Raw genomic sequence first — 12,576 nt, forward strand, 5'->3', positions numbered from 1 at the left:
GAGGAGAAAGAGCAGGCAAACCTGCGTCAGTGAGTAGCGCAGGCCATCTGTACTTGGCACTGTGTTCCACACATTCAAGTTAAAACATGCATGTTTTTTAGGGGATGGTTCTCAAAAGCAGCCTGAAAGTGAGTCGAAAAGGCAGTCTCACAAAGTATGATTTTAAAGTCTATTCTGCACCATGGGTTAGAATAGCACAGAAAAGATGACATGGGCAAACTGTTTTTGTATGAGTATGAAGAAAGCAGCAGGAGAGGTACTTTTGGGGGCTTTTTGCCATACCTGTCAAAAGGGCCTATATGTTGGAAAAGAAATATGTTGAGAAAGAACTGCTCTAGGACCTGACAAAGCAAAAAATACTGATGGTAAAAAGCATACAGGTCATCAAATTAACATTGAGCAAGTACATTAGAGTTTCAATACTATCTTTAGATTATGGACTGAAAATGGGCCCACAGATCACCAGAATGAACTTGCTTTATATCAACTTCCAACCTATAGTAAGTAGGTCAACAGTGAGGTTCTAGCTTTGGTAAAGTCAGTTTCTTAAAATGGAAAAGCAAGTTGGGTAGTTGTATGTTTTGAGATGAGTGGTATAAATGATAAGAAATTGAGGTGGGGGGCACATTTTGTTGGAAAGTGAAGTCTTAAGGAAGAAGACAGGATTTTCTGAACTGTCTGAAGGAGGCGATTTGGCAAGCATGAATGAAGAAAATGCATTTAAGCTCTAATCCATGGTCTGGAAAAGGCTTATAGGTACAAAAATATTAGAAATTAGAGAGTTACAAAGTTATTTGGGGATAGGCAAGGAGAGGAAAGAATGTAAAGACCCTATGTTAAGGTTGAGTGTAAGACATTCATCTGCTCAGTCTTAACTTTAAATTCCTTCCATCCATCCATCCATCCATCCATCCATCCATCCAAACATGTAGTGCATGTTTAATAGAGTGCTATGTGACGGTGCAGGATGAACAGCCTGGGAAAATCATAAAAAATGTGAAAGGATACAATGGTTTAATTGGATCGCAAAAGAGGGAAAAGAGCTTTGGCAAGCAGAGGAAGGTACATAGCAGAAGAAAGAGGCCAGAGACTGGGCGCGGTGGCGCACGCCTGTAATCCTAGCACTCTGGGAGGCCGAGGCGGGTGGATCGCTCAAGGTCAGGAGTTCGAGACCAGCCTGAGCAAGAGTGAGACCCCCGTCTCTACTAAAAATAGAAAGAAATTATATGGACAACTAAAAATACATATAGAAAAAATTAGCCAGGCATGGTGGCGCATGCCTGTAGTCCCAGCTACTCGGGAGGCTGAGGCAGGAGGATTGCTTAAGCCCAGGAGTTTGAGGTTGCTGTGAGCTAGGCTGACACCACGGCACTCTAGCCCAGGCAACAGAGTGAGACTCTGTCTCAAAAAAAAAAAAAAAAAAAAAATATACATATATATATATATATATATATGTTAAAAAAAAAAAAAAAGAAGAAGAAAGGCCAGAGAGTCCATGGGGGTAGTTGGAAATAATAAAAGATGTGCTAATGCATAGGTGCTGAGAAGAGAATTTGTTTAGGAACAAATTGTGAAATATGTCGTATTTCAAATAATTTTCCAACAGGTCTGAGGCAGTCGAGACTGAAAGGTTAGAATGAAGCTAGATAAGACATGCATAATTTAAGCCACTGGTGGGAATCCTATGAAGAATGGGTCTGAATACAGAGAGCAGATGGATTGAATAGAATATGTTGAAAACAGATGATGGTAGTAGCTTGACCCACATAGTTTGAAAGAATATACCTATCAAGGCTGCAGAATCTAGTTCAGTGCTTTAAAGGGATTAAGGAAAGAGTGGTTAAAGTAAGGTGGAGTTTTCTTCAGGGGGAAGGGGACAGAAGAAACAAAGAAGTGGAAGTTAACACAAAGCCAGAATAGGTCAGCTGAGGTATTTAAAAAGAAAAGAGATGGGATTATGATAGAGAAAAAGGTCATGATCAAGTATGAAGAGTCAGGACGGACATTAAGTCAAAGATTATGAGCCCAGCTTGGTTCAGATGAAGCAGGGAGGCTACAGCAAATGAGGAAGAGGAATGAGGAGAGACAGAGTCAGGAATAAGGGCAGATCACAGACTGGGGCATAAGTAGACAAAATACACTTATGTACAAGTACCTGATCCAGAGAAACAGATTAAGGAAGTAAACAGGGCATGGTATTAGTAGAGATAATGTTCCTGAAACCTTTGTGGCAGGTTTTTAATTAAATGGTTTGGTTGAGACAATGAGAGTTTACAGGGAATCTCACGTGAACTCCAATGAAAATCATAGGTAGTAATACCTATCAAAGTTGCTAGACAGGATGACTAACATGGGTGATGAGGAGAGGAGGTGAGAGGGGGCCTTTCCATGGCAGGAGAACAATACCGACTCCATTGCCATAATATAAAGATAAGAGAGCTACGTGAACAAAGGCAACTGCCAAAGGGAACAAGGCAAGAATGCCCTGAAGATTTACATTAAAATTGTTCTCAGAAACGGCTTATCTTGTCAGGATTGTCTGAAAATGAGAGTCAGCCACCCAGGAGATCCTTTGTATGAAAAGAACCCAGAAAGAGAGAAAAGATGGACTCTGGCAGCTAAGGCAGGGGAAGGGCGCGAGAGCTGGGCAGGGGTGCAGAGCACGCAGTGTGGCAAAGGGCAGAGTAGGAAACGTGGTAGGGAGTTGCCAGGTCTCAACCACTGGGGAGAAACTGTTGCTAAAGAAGAAATGGGGTTATGAGGAGATTCCAGAAAGCTTTGGAGTAATAATTAAAGAAAAGGGTCTGTCAATAGGGCAAAAGATTAAAAAGAGGGTAAAAGGGATGGGTCTGTACACAGGCTAATTGCAGCAACCCATGTAGTTCTGGACTGAACTGAGAAGGAATGGATGTCTCATAGTGTGTAGAAAATCAAGGAAGATGAAAGTGAGTTGAGTAGTGAGTGCCAACAATGAGTATATATCCACCCAGAAAACAGTGTTGAATTCATGGGAATGCTGTACAAATGGCAGGAGGGATGTTGAAGGTAAGGTTTTTCCCTAGGACAAAAAGGCAACATTAAAGTTGCCCTCAGATGAAAAGGAGTTAGTCACTAATGACAGACATCTGGAAGGATAAGACAGCATTCCTAAAAGAGAGAATGGAAGCAAGGAAAGAGAATATTGCGTGGTGGAGAGCCTACAGGCAGAGCAGGTATGGGCTAAAGATCTAGAATGGGGAGTCCTGTCAGCTCAAATGAGGTCTAATTGGTCACATTTTCGGTAAAAAGGCCATGTTGCATGGGAAACACATAGAAAAGATGAGGAGCAAGGAAGGACTTCAGCAAGAGCGAGCAGTAGACTAGCTTTGGAGGGAAATTGCTAATTAAAGGACTTGGTTGATAGGAAAGTTTATAGACTGATTAACATTAATGCTGATAAAAAAAAAGCTATAGCCAGCAACTTTAGGGATATTAGGTTTGACTTATTAGACAGAGTTAACAGGGAGTTTGTCCAGAGAATGGATTACTGTTACTAGATGAGGAATGGCTAAAGATTATGAAGAGGACGTACTTCCGAAGGGAAGAGTTCTGCATCTGTTTCTTCTATAGAGAGATGGTAAGTGAAAGGGTGACAGACAGTTAAGATACCACAGATTATTGCACAGTGTGCCATTAAAGTTGCTCTTAGAAGTTAGCCTGCTATGTGAGGACTGGCTAAAAGTGACAGACATTTCCTAGGGAGACTTGCATGCAAATATCACAGGGGAGGATAAAGAGAACATAAAGGCTGGCAGCTAAAAAAAAAAAAAAAAGATGTAGGATTTAGGCTGGGGTGCAGAATATAAAGTGTGGGCAGGGAAGGGCATTAAAGAGGGCCAGAATGAGGAACACTGGAAAATGGCAGTGTGGCACATGCAGTAGAGAGATGTGAGTTAAGCTAGATTACAACCAAAGGAGAGAGACTTGAAGACAAAGTGGCAAATAAGAATCGGTGTCATGAGGGAGTGCCATCTGGGACTCTCTGCTGGAATGATAATTGAAGCAACAAGTGTAACCAGTAGAGTAAAAAGTCAAGGAGTTGAAATGGGATAGATCTGAGTCATGGCCAATTACAGGAACTCTATGAAGGTCTGGACTTGAGAGTGCAGGTGTATTCAGAACAGTGTAGAGGTGACAAAGAAGACAGAAGAAAAGACTACTTAATCCATAAGAGTAATAAAAAGATAGCAGTTGAAAAAACAAGTGACTGTGTAGGTAACATGGGTATTTCTCCATGGTCAATCTGGGAAAAGGGTGGAAGAGCCTGCAGAAGAGATGGGTCATTTAAAGACTGGCAGAAATTGACAGGAGGGATAAGGCAATCATAATTGTAGCAAAGATCATGGTGAAGTAAGAAAGAGGAGGGAGACTGGGAACCATGTAAAGGGAGCACATATGAAGAGTAGTTAGAAGCAGCTGGAGTGGCGTGGGCAGATAAGATGAGGAAAATGTTTCCCAGAAATCCTGTTAAGATCTTATAATGCAGGTCTGTTGGGTCAAATGTTGGGTTTTAATGCCAGACTTTGAAAAGCAGTGTATACAATGGGAGAAGAACAGGGGCCTGAAAAGTAATGGGAAGCTCTGGTACGAAGTTTTAACTAGGCAGAGCAGAAGGAGGTGGATTAAGATGAAGCCTGATACAAAGCTAGGGAGGCCAGCAATCTTGAAGACACCAGGATAGATTTTTGAGTAGTTTGTAGAATGGATGACTAATATTGGGAGATGACTGGCTAGAGACCATGTTAGGAACCCAACCGGAAAGTAAAACTTCATTTGTTATTTCCAGGTACAGATGGTAGATGAAATTATACTGTGTACAGTTAAAGATATGAGAGGATAAATCGCCTAAAACAAATGAATATAATGTAAGCGCTGCATTAAAGTTACTTGTAGAAGTTACTCTTCATGTGAAGATTTTCTATAGATAATGGAGAGAGCCTGGCTAGGAACTGCTGTCAGGAGGAGACTGAGTCCATTTGAATGAAACACAGATGGCAGCTAAAAGAAGAAGGGAGGTTGAAGATAAGGTAGGATATTTCTTTAGGGCAACATAGGTAACAAGAAGAAAAGGAATGAGATCAACCCCAGAGGAAATGGTTGTTTGAAGAAGGGTAGGACTGACTGGAGGGAGAAGGCCCCACATTTGGCCAAACAACATGGAAGAAGAGGGGTTAAAGCTAAAAGGAGCGTTGTCAACACTAGAGAATGATTGTGAGTAGGCAGCATGGTAATAAGAAGGACCACAGCATCATAAAGATTCCCAGAATGGAGCATCCTGTCAGATCTCAGCATGGTCCGATTGGTCAAATATGCTGGGTATAAGGCAAGATTGCAATGACTAGTGTTTGTGAGAGAAGCAAAGGCCTGAACAGGAAGGAGAGTCAGAAACAGACTCGCTCTACATGCCTTGGTGAGAAATTTTTAATTAAAGGGCTTGGTTGAGGGGAAAGTTAAGAGCAATGCTTCTTAAAATATGTTACACATAGCATTACCTAGGATTTTGTTGGAAATATAAATTCTCCTCCAGCCCAGACCTACTGAATCAGAGACTCAGGGTGGGGGCCCAGGAGTTTGTGTTTTAACAAGATCCAGTTTGACAACCACTGCTTTAGATGAAGACGGATTAAGAAAAATTTTGATAAAGAGCCTTCACTAGCAACTGTCATGTTAGGATTAGCTGAAAATTAGAGAAGCAACTGGGAAGGCTTGTATGAAAGGACAGGAGAGGAGGAGAGCATGGAGGAGATGAAGGCTAAAAAGTGAAAGGGATGAATGAATTAGGCTGGGCAGGACTTGCATTACAGTAACGTGGCCAATGGCATTAAAGAGAGATAGGATAAGGAACGCTGGGGTGTGGGAGAGGAGGAACTCTGGTAGAGTGATTTTATGTTAATCCAGGTCACAACCACTCAAGAAGAGAGACGAAGGAGAGAATGTGGCTAAAATAAGAATTGAGGTTATGAGGGGGAACTGTTCAGAAGACTTTGTGGAAGAGTGAGGAGAGAAAGATGCCACGTGGGCTGGACTGCAAATCCAGTGTGCAGATTCTGAACACTGAGTGCTGTTATGAGGAGCCTGTTTATCCAGGCCATTCAGTGCTGTCTTCTAGATAAAGAGAATGGCATCTACAGACTACAGAATGACATCTACAAAGTCTCTGAATGAAGGAGGGAAGCTGAATATAAAGTAGAATTTTTATAAGGCAAAATAAGGAAAAAGGGGCAAAATAGTGAAGTTAAAATTGCTGCAAGATGAGAAGGTATCATTTAATATTGATGCAAAAATTGTCATTGATACTAACTAGAGGTATATGGCACCATACTTGGGTCATGATGGAAGGAAAAGCCAGGCTAAGAGGAAGGCTTATCTAAAGAGTGGAAAACTGGTTTTGAGTGAGGGAGAGAGTGGGGACATGAGGAGAGGAATCCTCCAAACGGAAATTGGGAAGAATGTTCTATAAGAGCGACAGCAATGATGTATTCAGAAATTAAGAAAACATGTTCAGATTTGCCAAAAGTGAGAGAAGTAACTAAGGAGGTTTGTGCAAAAAAAAAAAAAAAAAAAAAAAATAGCAAAGAAGGAGAAAGCAAAAATGGAGGCTGGATGCTAAATAAGGAGAGGGAATGCCTGAATGAAGAGAGGGTACAGAACATACAGTGTAGAAAAACAACAAATACGGAAGGGCATTGAAGAGGGATAAATGGGATCAGAGTTGTGTATTAACAAGGTGAGGTAAGAATGTGGCAAAGAAAGAAGTAGGGTATGAGGTTTTGCTGGAAAAATACTAGAAGCAACGGGTGTGGTCAAAATAGTGAGAGAGAGGCCAAGTGGGATGGGCATAAATGGCAGGCTAGTGACAGGAATCCTATCAAAATGTAGGCGAACCAAGAGTACAAACAAATGCAGTAAGTAAAGAATGCCAGACAAAAGGGAGACGGTAGGAGGTTGAGCAGTGGATGTCCAACAAGGTGGGAGTCTCAGAAGAAACATCTGAATCCATAAGAATGATATGTAGGCAATAGCTGAAAGGAGCAGGGACACAGAAGATAAGGCAGCATGATTCTCTAGGTAAAAATAAAGAACAAGGAGGAAAGGAATGGAAGAACAAAGTGAAGGATTCCTGCTGATGCAAAGGGATCATCTGAGGAATGGCAGATAATGACTGGCATGTCACCATACCTGTACCAAGGTTTTGATGGAATAAGAAGGAAGAAAGAGTTTATTAGCTGAGTGAAGGACCATTGTATGAAACAGAGAAGAGATAAGGGTAGATGGAGTGGCAATGAGGCAAATCAGATGTATAAAAAAGGAGACTGGAATGGAGAAACTGATTTCAAAATGGGCCCACTTGGTCAAACTAGATGAGAAGGCCCAATGTAATGAATGGTGCATCTAATAAATTTCAGGGGCTTAGACAGGAATAGGAATTAGAGAGTAGATTATTAGCTCTTGATGCCATAGGTAGGATGAATCTTGATAAAAAGCCATTGATAGCAACCTGAAACCTCATCTTATTCTGTGAGAGGATGATCTGTATTTGGTGAGAAGCGGGTGAGTATCCTTAGGGGAGTACACCTCAAGAGAAGAATAATATATCTGTCACTGTGATTACAGATGGAAGCTGATAATACAGATGTTAATATATATAACAGAGCAAATAATAAAAAGGAATTAGGAAGACCTTTTTGAACTGTGATGTTAAAGTTTGCTCAGAAATGAAAGTATCATGTTAGAATATAAGTGACAGCAACTATTGAGATATGTATAAAAAAGAGAGAAGGAAAAAGTAGAGAAAAATTGAAGCTGAAATTTAAGTGAGGAGAGAGGATGTAGGATTTAGGTTGGGGTACAGAGCATGCAGTTTTGTAAAATGTTAAGGAAGGGTAGGAGGGCCAGGATGAGGAGCACTGAGGCATCAGAATTGGAAGTTCAGTGGAGCTGTATGTTAAGCGATATCAATGAGGGTAGGAAAGGGGGAGGCAAGAACATGATAAAATAAGAATTGGACTATGATATATTGCTGCCCATAAAGCTTTGTTGGAAAAAGATATGAAGCAACTGGTGTAGTCAGTAGAATGAGAGATTAGAGGGAGATTAATGCAATGGACTTAAAATGGGCCAGAGCAGGAATCCTAGGGAAGTCCAGACTGAATGGAGAGTGGAAACAGATTCAGTACAGAATGTGGGAAATAAGGAAGATGGAAGAAGGTTGAATAGTGAGTGCTGAATGTCAAGAGTGTACATCTCTAAATGAGATGATTGTATCCATTAGAATGATACAGCTGAAAGAAGAAGGAATGTTGGAGGAAAGGTGAGCAGTTTGCAGCAAAAAGAGAAAGAAAAATTTTGGAGAAAAGGAGTAGAAGAGCAATGTTCAAGTTGTTTGTAGGTGGAAAGACATTATTCAAATAATTATCAGATATAGATGGGAGAAATGGCTATTGCTCCATACTTAGGCCAAAGGTAATGACAGAAGAAAAAGAAAATAAAAGATAGCAAGTAAATAAGGGGGGCACTACGAATTAGAGAGCTGTTTTGAGTAGGTAGAATGATAAGAAGATCAGGTGTAAGTTAAAGAAACAGAACTGTCCAATCTCAGAACTGTATATAGAATGGGAGAAAATCTGGGGCCTGAAAAAGAATAGGAGTTGGATAGGCTGGTGCTCGAGGTCTTAGTGGGAAATTTATGACTTAAGTGATTCCTTAAGGGAAAGTGAGAAGGAGGTAAATTAAGATAAACCCTGATAGGAAGCCATTGGTGGAAACCTTAAAAACATCCAGATTGATCTTTTAGAAGGTATGGATATGGATTGGATACTTTTTTTGTAGAACAAACAAATGCTATTAACTGGTTGAGGACTGGTTAGGGATCATGATAAGGTAAACCTAAAGAGAATAATCCAGCATTCATTGATTTATTACAGAGTTTGTGGTTGAATGATGTGTAGAATGTTTAAGATATGGCAGGGCAGAGATTCTAAGGGAGTTATGAAATGACCTACCAAGAGTGTGATGTTAAATTGGCCAAGATAATGTTAAAATTGGCTGAAAGTGAGAAAAGCAACTGAGAAAACTTGTGTATAAAAAAAGAAGAAAGGAGAAAGGGGAGGAGACGGTGCTTGATTGGAGAGAAAATGTATGAATTAGGCTGTGTTTGTAATAAGCAAGGTACAAAATGGCATATGTTACTGGGACCAGAATGAAGAATACAGGTTTCACCAGCTATCTGCTCATACTGTCTAAATACTTGGTATGTGAAGAGTTTTTATATACATATCACTATGTGCTTGGAAAATCAGGTATGGTGAATTAGCATTCTTGTGCTAACAAAACCTTTTAGCTTGCAACAAGTTGGCTCAGGATGATGTATTTTTGCTGTAGTCACAGCTCTTCTACAGTTAGGCTTACTTCCTGTGCTTAAGGATTTTAAAAGTATTGTGCATAATTCCTGTCATCTTCCTCACAATATGAGTGGGACAACTCAAGCATCTCATCACTTGGTAAGTAAACATTCAAAAAAATTTCTTGTTTATATATTTCATTTGAAAAATGTACATATATTTGTTATTTATCTTGAAAACATTTTATTGTTCCTTGCAGTGTAAAAGGCAAATGCAATTATAATCTTTACTGTAGTATGGGCTCATTTTGCACTTGATCTTGGCCAAAAGGCCAAGAAGCAATATTATGGGATGATTTTGTACAATACACAAACATGTCTGCTAATGAATGAATTATGTTAAATAATTAGGTAGCTGTCCTTTAAAATAGTTTGTATTATAAGAAGTACTTACAAGTTTTTCACCATACTGTTTTAATGATGGTGGAGAAAATACGTTGGGTTTTTTAAACGAAGATGGATGAGGCCTTTTTCAAATTTAAGGTAATATAATAAAAATGTTTACTACCAAAAATTATTATTCAGGCACAAAGGATAATGAAAATTGCTCGTATTTATAAAGCAGTTGAATCAGGAAGAGGACTGTGTAGGCAATTCTTAAGGGAAGAAAGGGAGAAGATGAAATGATAACTAAAAATTGAATATAGAGGGGTAGTGTCTAGGAAGGTATGTTTGCACAAAAAAGTGCAGTTGACAGAAAGTTTAGATACATATTCAGTGAAGTGGACATAAAATACAGCAAGTGGCAGGGATCCTAGGAGGGAACAAATAGAGAAGCAAAGCAATTTCAGCATAGTATGCAGGAAAGAAGAAACACAGAAATGGATTGAGCAATGAATATAGAACAAAAAAAGGTATCTGATAGGAATATATTAGTTAATGCTTAGGAATGATACATAGTATATGGATGATTAATAAAAATATGCTTTGCCAGGGCAGAATGGAAAACAAGAAAATGAGGGAAAAAGCAATTTTAAGTTAACCTTTAGACGGGCACAGTCATGCAAGAAGACATAATGAAAAGTAAGATTTACCCCTATGATTGTGTCAAATGGAATAAGGAAGAATGCAGATGATGGAAACTAACAATAGCACTATATGAATCTGACAACATATCAGAGTAACTTAAGTAAATATACGGCAAATCAGCTTCACAATAAGGAAACCCAGAAACAATGATGTCAGTAGAAGAAGAGCATAAGTTAAGAAAAGAGAGACAGGATTAAAGATGGGCCAAAGATACTGAAGGAAAAAAGGGTAAAGGTAGGAAATAAGCAAGTCAGAAGACAACTGTATACATTAAAGTGGAATATTAGAAAAAGGCAGAGTGGAAATAGAAGCTGAGAAAGGGGTAAAGAGGAATTGAGCTGAGACAGGGGAAAGGGGACCATGGAATGGAATTGAAAGGTACACATCCATTTCTAGAAAGAACTAACTGCGTCAGAAAGATAGTGATAAACTAATTATGGGATGGGGCGGGGGCAGGGCAAGGGGATGAACCAAGGGATTCAAAATGTCAAACAAGAGAAAAAGAGGTGCAGAAAGGATATGCCAGTGCTGTTCCACGTAGGACTAAAGGAGTCCCTGAGAAAAATTACAGTACAGATGAAAATGTCCTTAATGATAGTGGAAAGAAAAGACAGGAACAATAGAGAGGAAAGTAAGAATGACAACAACGAAAAGATTACAGTGCAGTAAGAAGAATGCATGATGGGGCTAAGAGGAGTGGGCAGTAACGAAGGTGGTCCTGAAGGTGGACTTTTGCCATACTTGCCATAGTATATAAACTTGAAGGATAGAAAGTGTTAAAACAAGAAAAGAAAATACTGTATGGCTGATAAGAAGGGGTAACTTTCATGCTTGAGGTCAGGAGTTTGAGACCAGCCTGAGCAAGAGCGAGACCCCATCTCTACTGAAAATAGAAAGAAATTATCTGGCCAACTAAAAATATATATAGAAAAAATTAGCTGGGCATGGTGGCGCATGCCTGTAGTCCGAGCTACTCAGGAGACTGAGGCAGAAGGATTGCTTAAGCCGAGGAGTTTGAGGCTGCTGTGAGTTAGGCTGATGCCACGGCACTCACTCCAGCCCGGGCAACAAAGCGAGACTGCCTCAAAAAAAAAAAAAAAAGAAAGGGTAGCTTTCATATATCTGACTTCATGGAAGAGTCAAGTGTTCAGGCTGGATCTCTAGGAAAGATCATTTACAAGCCTCTGAGGGTCAGTGTAGAGTAGAGAAATGAGAGATGCGAGGAACTGGGTGGAGGGATGTCATGGAAAGAAAAAGTAAACAGAAAAGAAGAGCTTCCAGGAGGAAAATTTGGGTGTGTTTTGTACTGGGAAACACACTAACCATGTTAGGTAAGATGTATGAACTCCACAATGAATCAAAGCACATGAAATAAGTAATAAATAAATAAAGTAAGTAAAAAAAATAAACACGGGGCATTGTTCTGATCCTCCACAGCAATGATTGTCCAAAGGATTAGGGAGGATGCAAATGAGGGGATGAAAACATCAATCCTTAAAGACAGATTGGGGTTTGAGATATTTTGTGCGGCAAGGAGGAAACAGAGAAGGCAATGAGGTGGTTTCTAAGCAGAGAGCGCCTGACCTATATAAATGGAGTGGGTAGAAAGGCTAAAATCTTTGAGAGAGAAATGTGAACGGCAATGACTGGAGTGCTAGGGGCGTGAAATGGGAGAGTGGATCCCAGGGAATCCAGGTGGCTGTCCACAGCGGTGATTCACAACGGGGATGGGGGGGTGTATTTCACCCGAGGGGGGCTGCGGGCACAGATCCCCAGGTTGGCCTATCAGAACATCAGAGGGATGAGGAAAGTTCTGCTCAAAAAAATAAAAACAAAAAAACAAACAAACAAACAAAAAATCAAAACCTAATCCTAAAACCAAACATAAAGAATAAGAACAAACTGCCCCAAATGATGATTCTGATAGGCCAGCTTGGGGGTCGTGCATCCTCGGGTGAGAATCACTGGTGGGCGGGGAGAACGGAGAGCTGGGCGGAGATGTGCAGCACGAGTAGATGCCACACGTGCGCTGGGGCTGATGGAGGCATCAGAGTCAAGACTGTCAGAAATGGGAGCAAAGGTCCCATCAGACAGGATGAGGTTGACAG

At 40.3% G+C, this 12,576-nt stretch overlaps 1 protein-coding gene across 1 annotated transcript in view; it reads right to left on the reverse strand.

Moving 5' to 3' along the window:
• Positions 1-12,576, reverse strand: part of COPG2 (COPI coat complex subunit gamma 2) — a 138,618-nt gene that overhangs the window by 2,396 nt on the left and 123,646 nt on the right. The gene's annotated exons all lie outside the window — the stretch shown is intronic.

This window comes from Eulemur rufifrons, chromosome 29 (genome assembly GCF_041146395.1).
Source record: "Eulemur rufifrons isolate Redbay chromosome 29, OSU_ERuf_1, whole genome shotgun sequence".
In the NCBI taxonomy this organism is placed as follows: domain Eukaryota; kingdom Metazoa; phylum Chordata; class Mammalia; order Primates; family Lemuridae; genus Eulemur; species Eulemur rufifrons.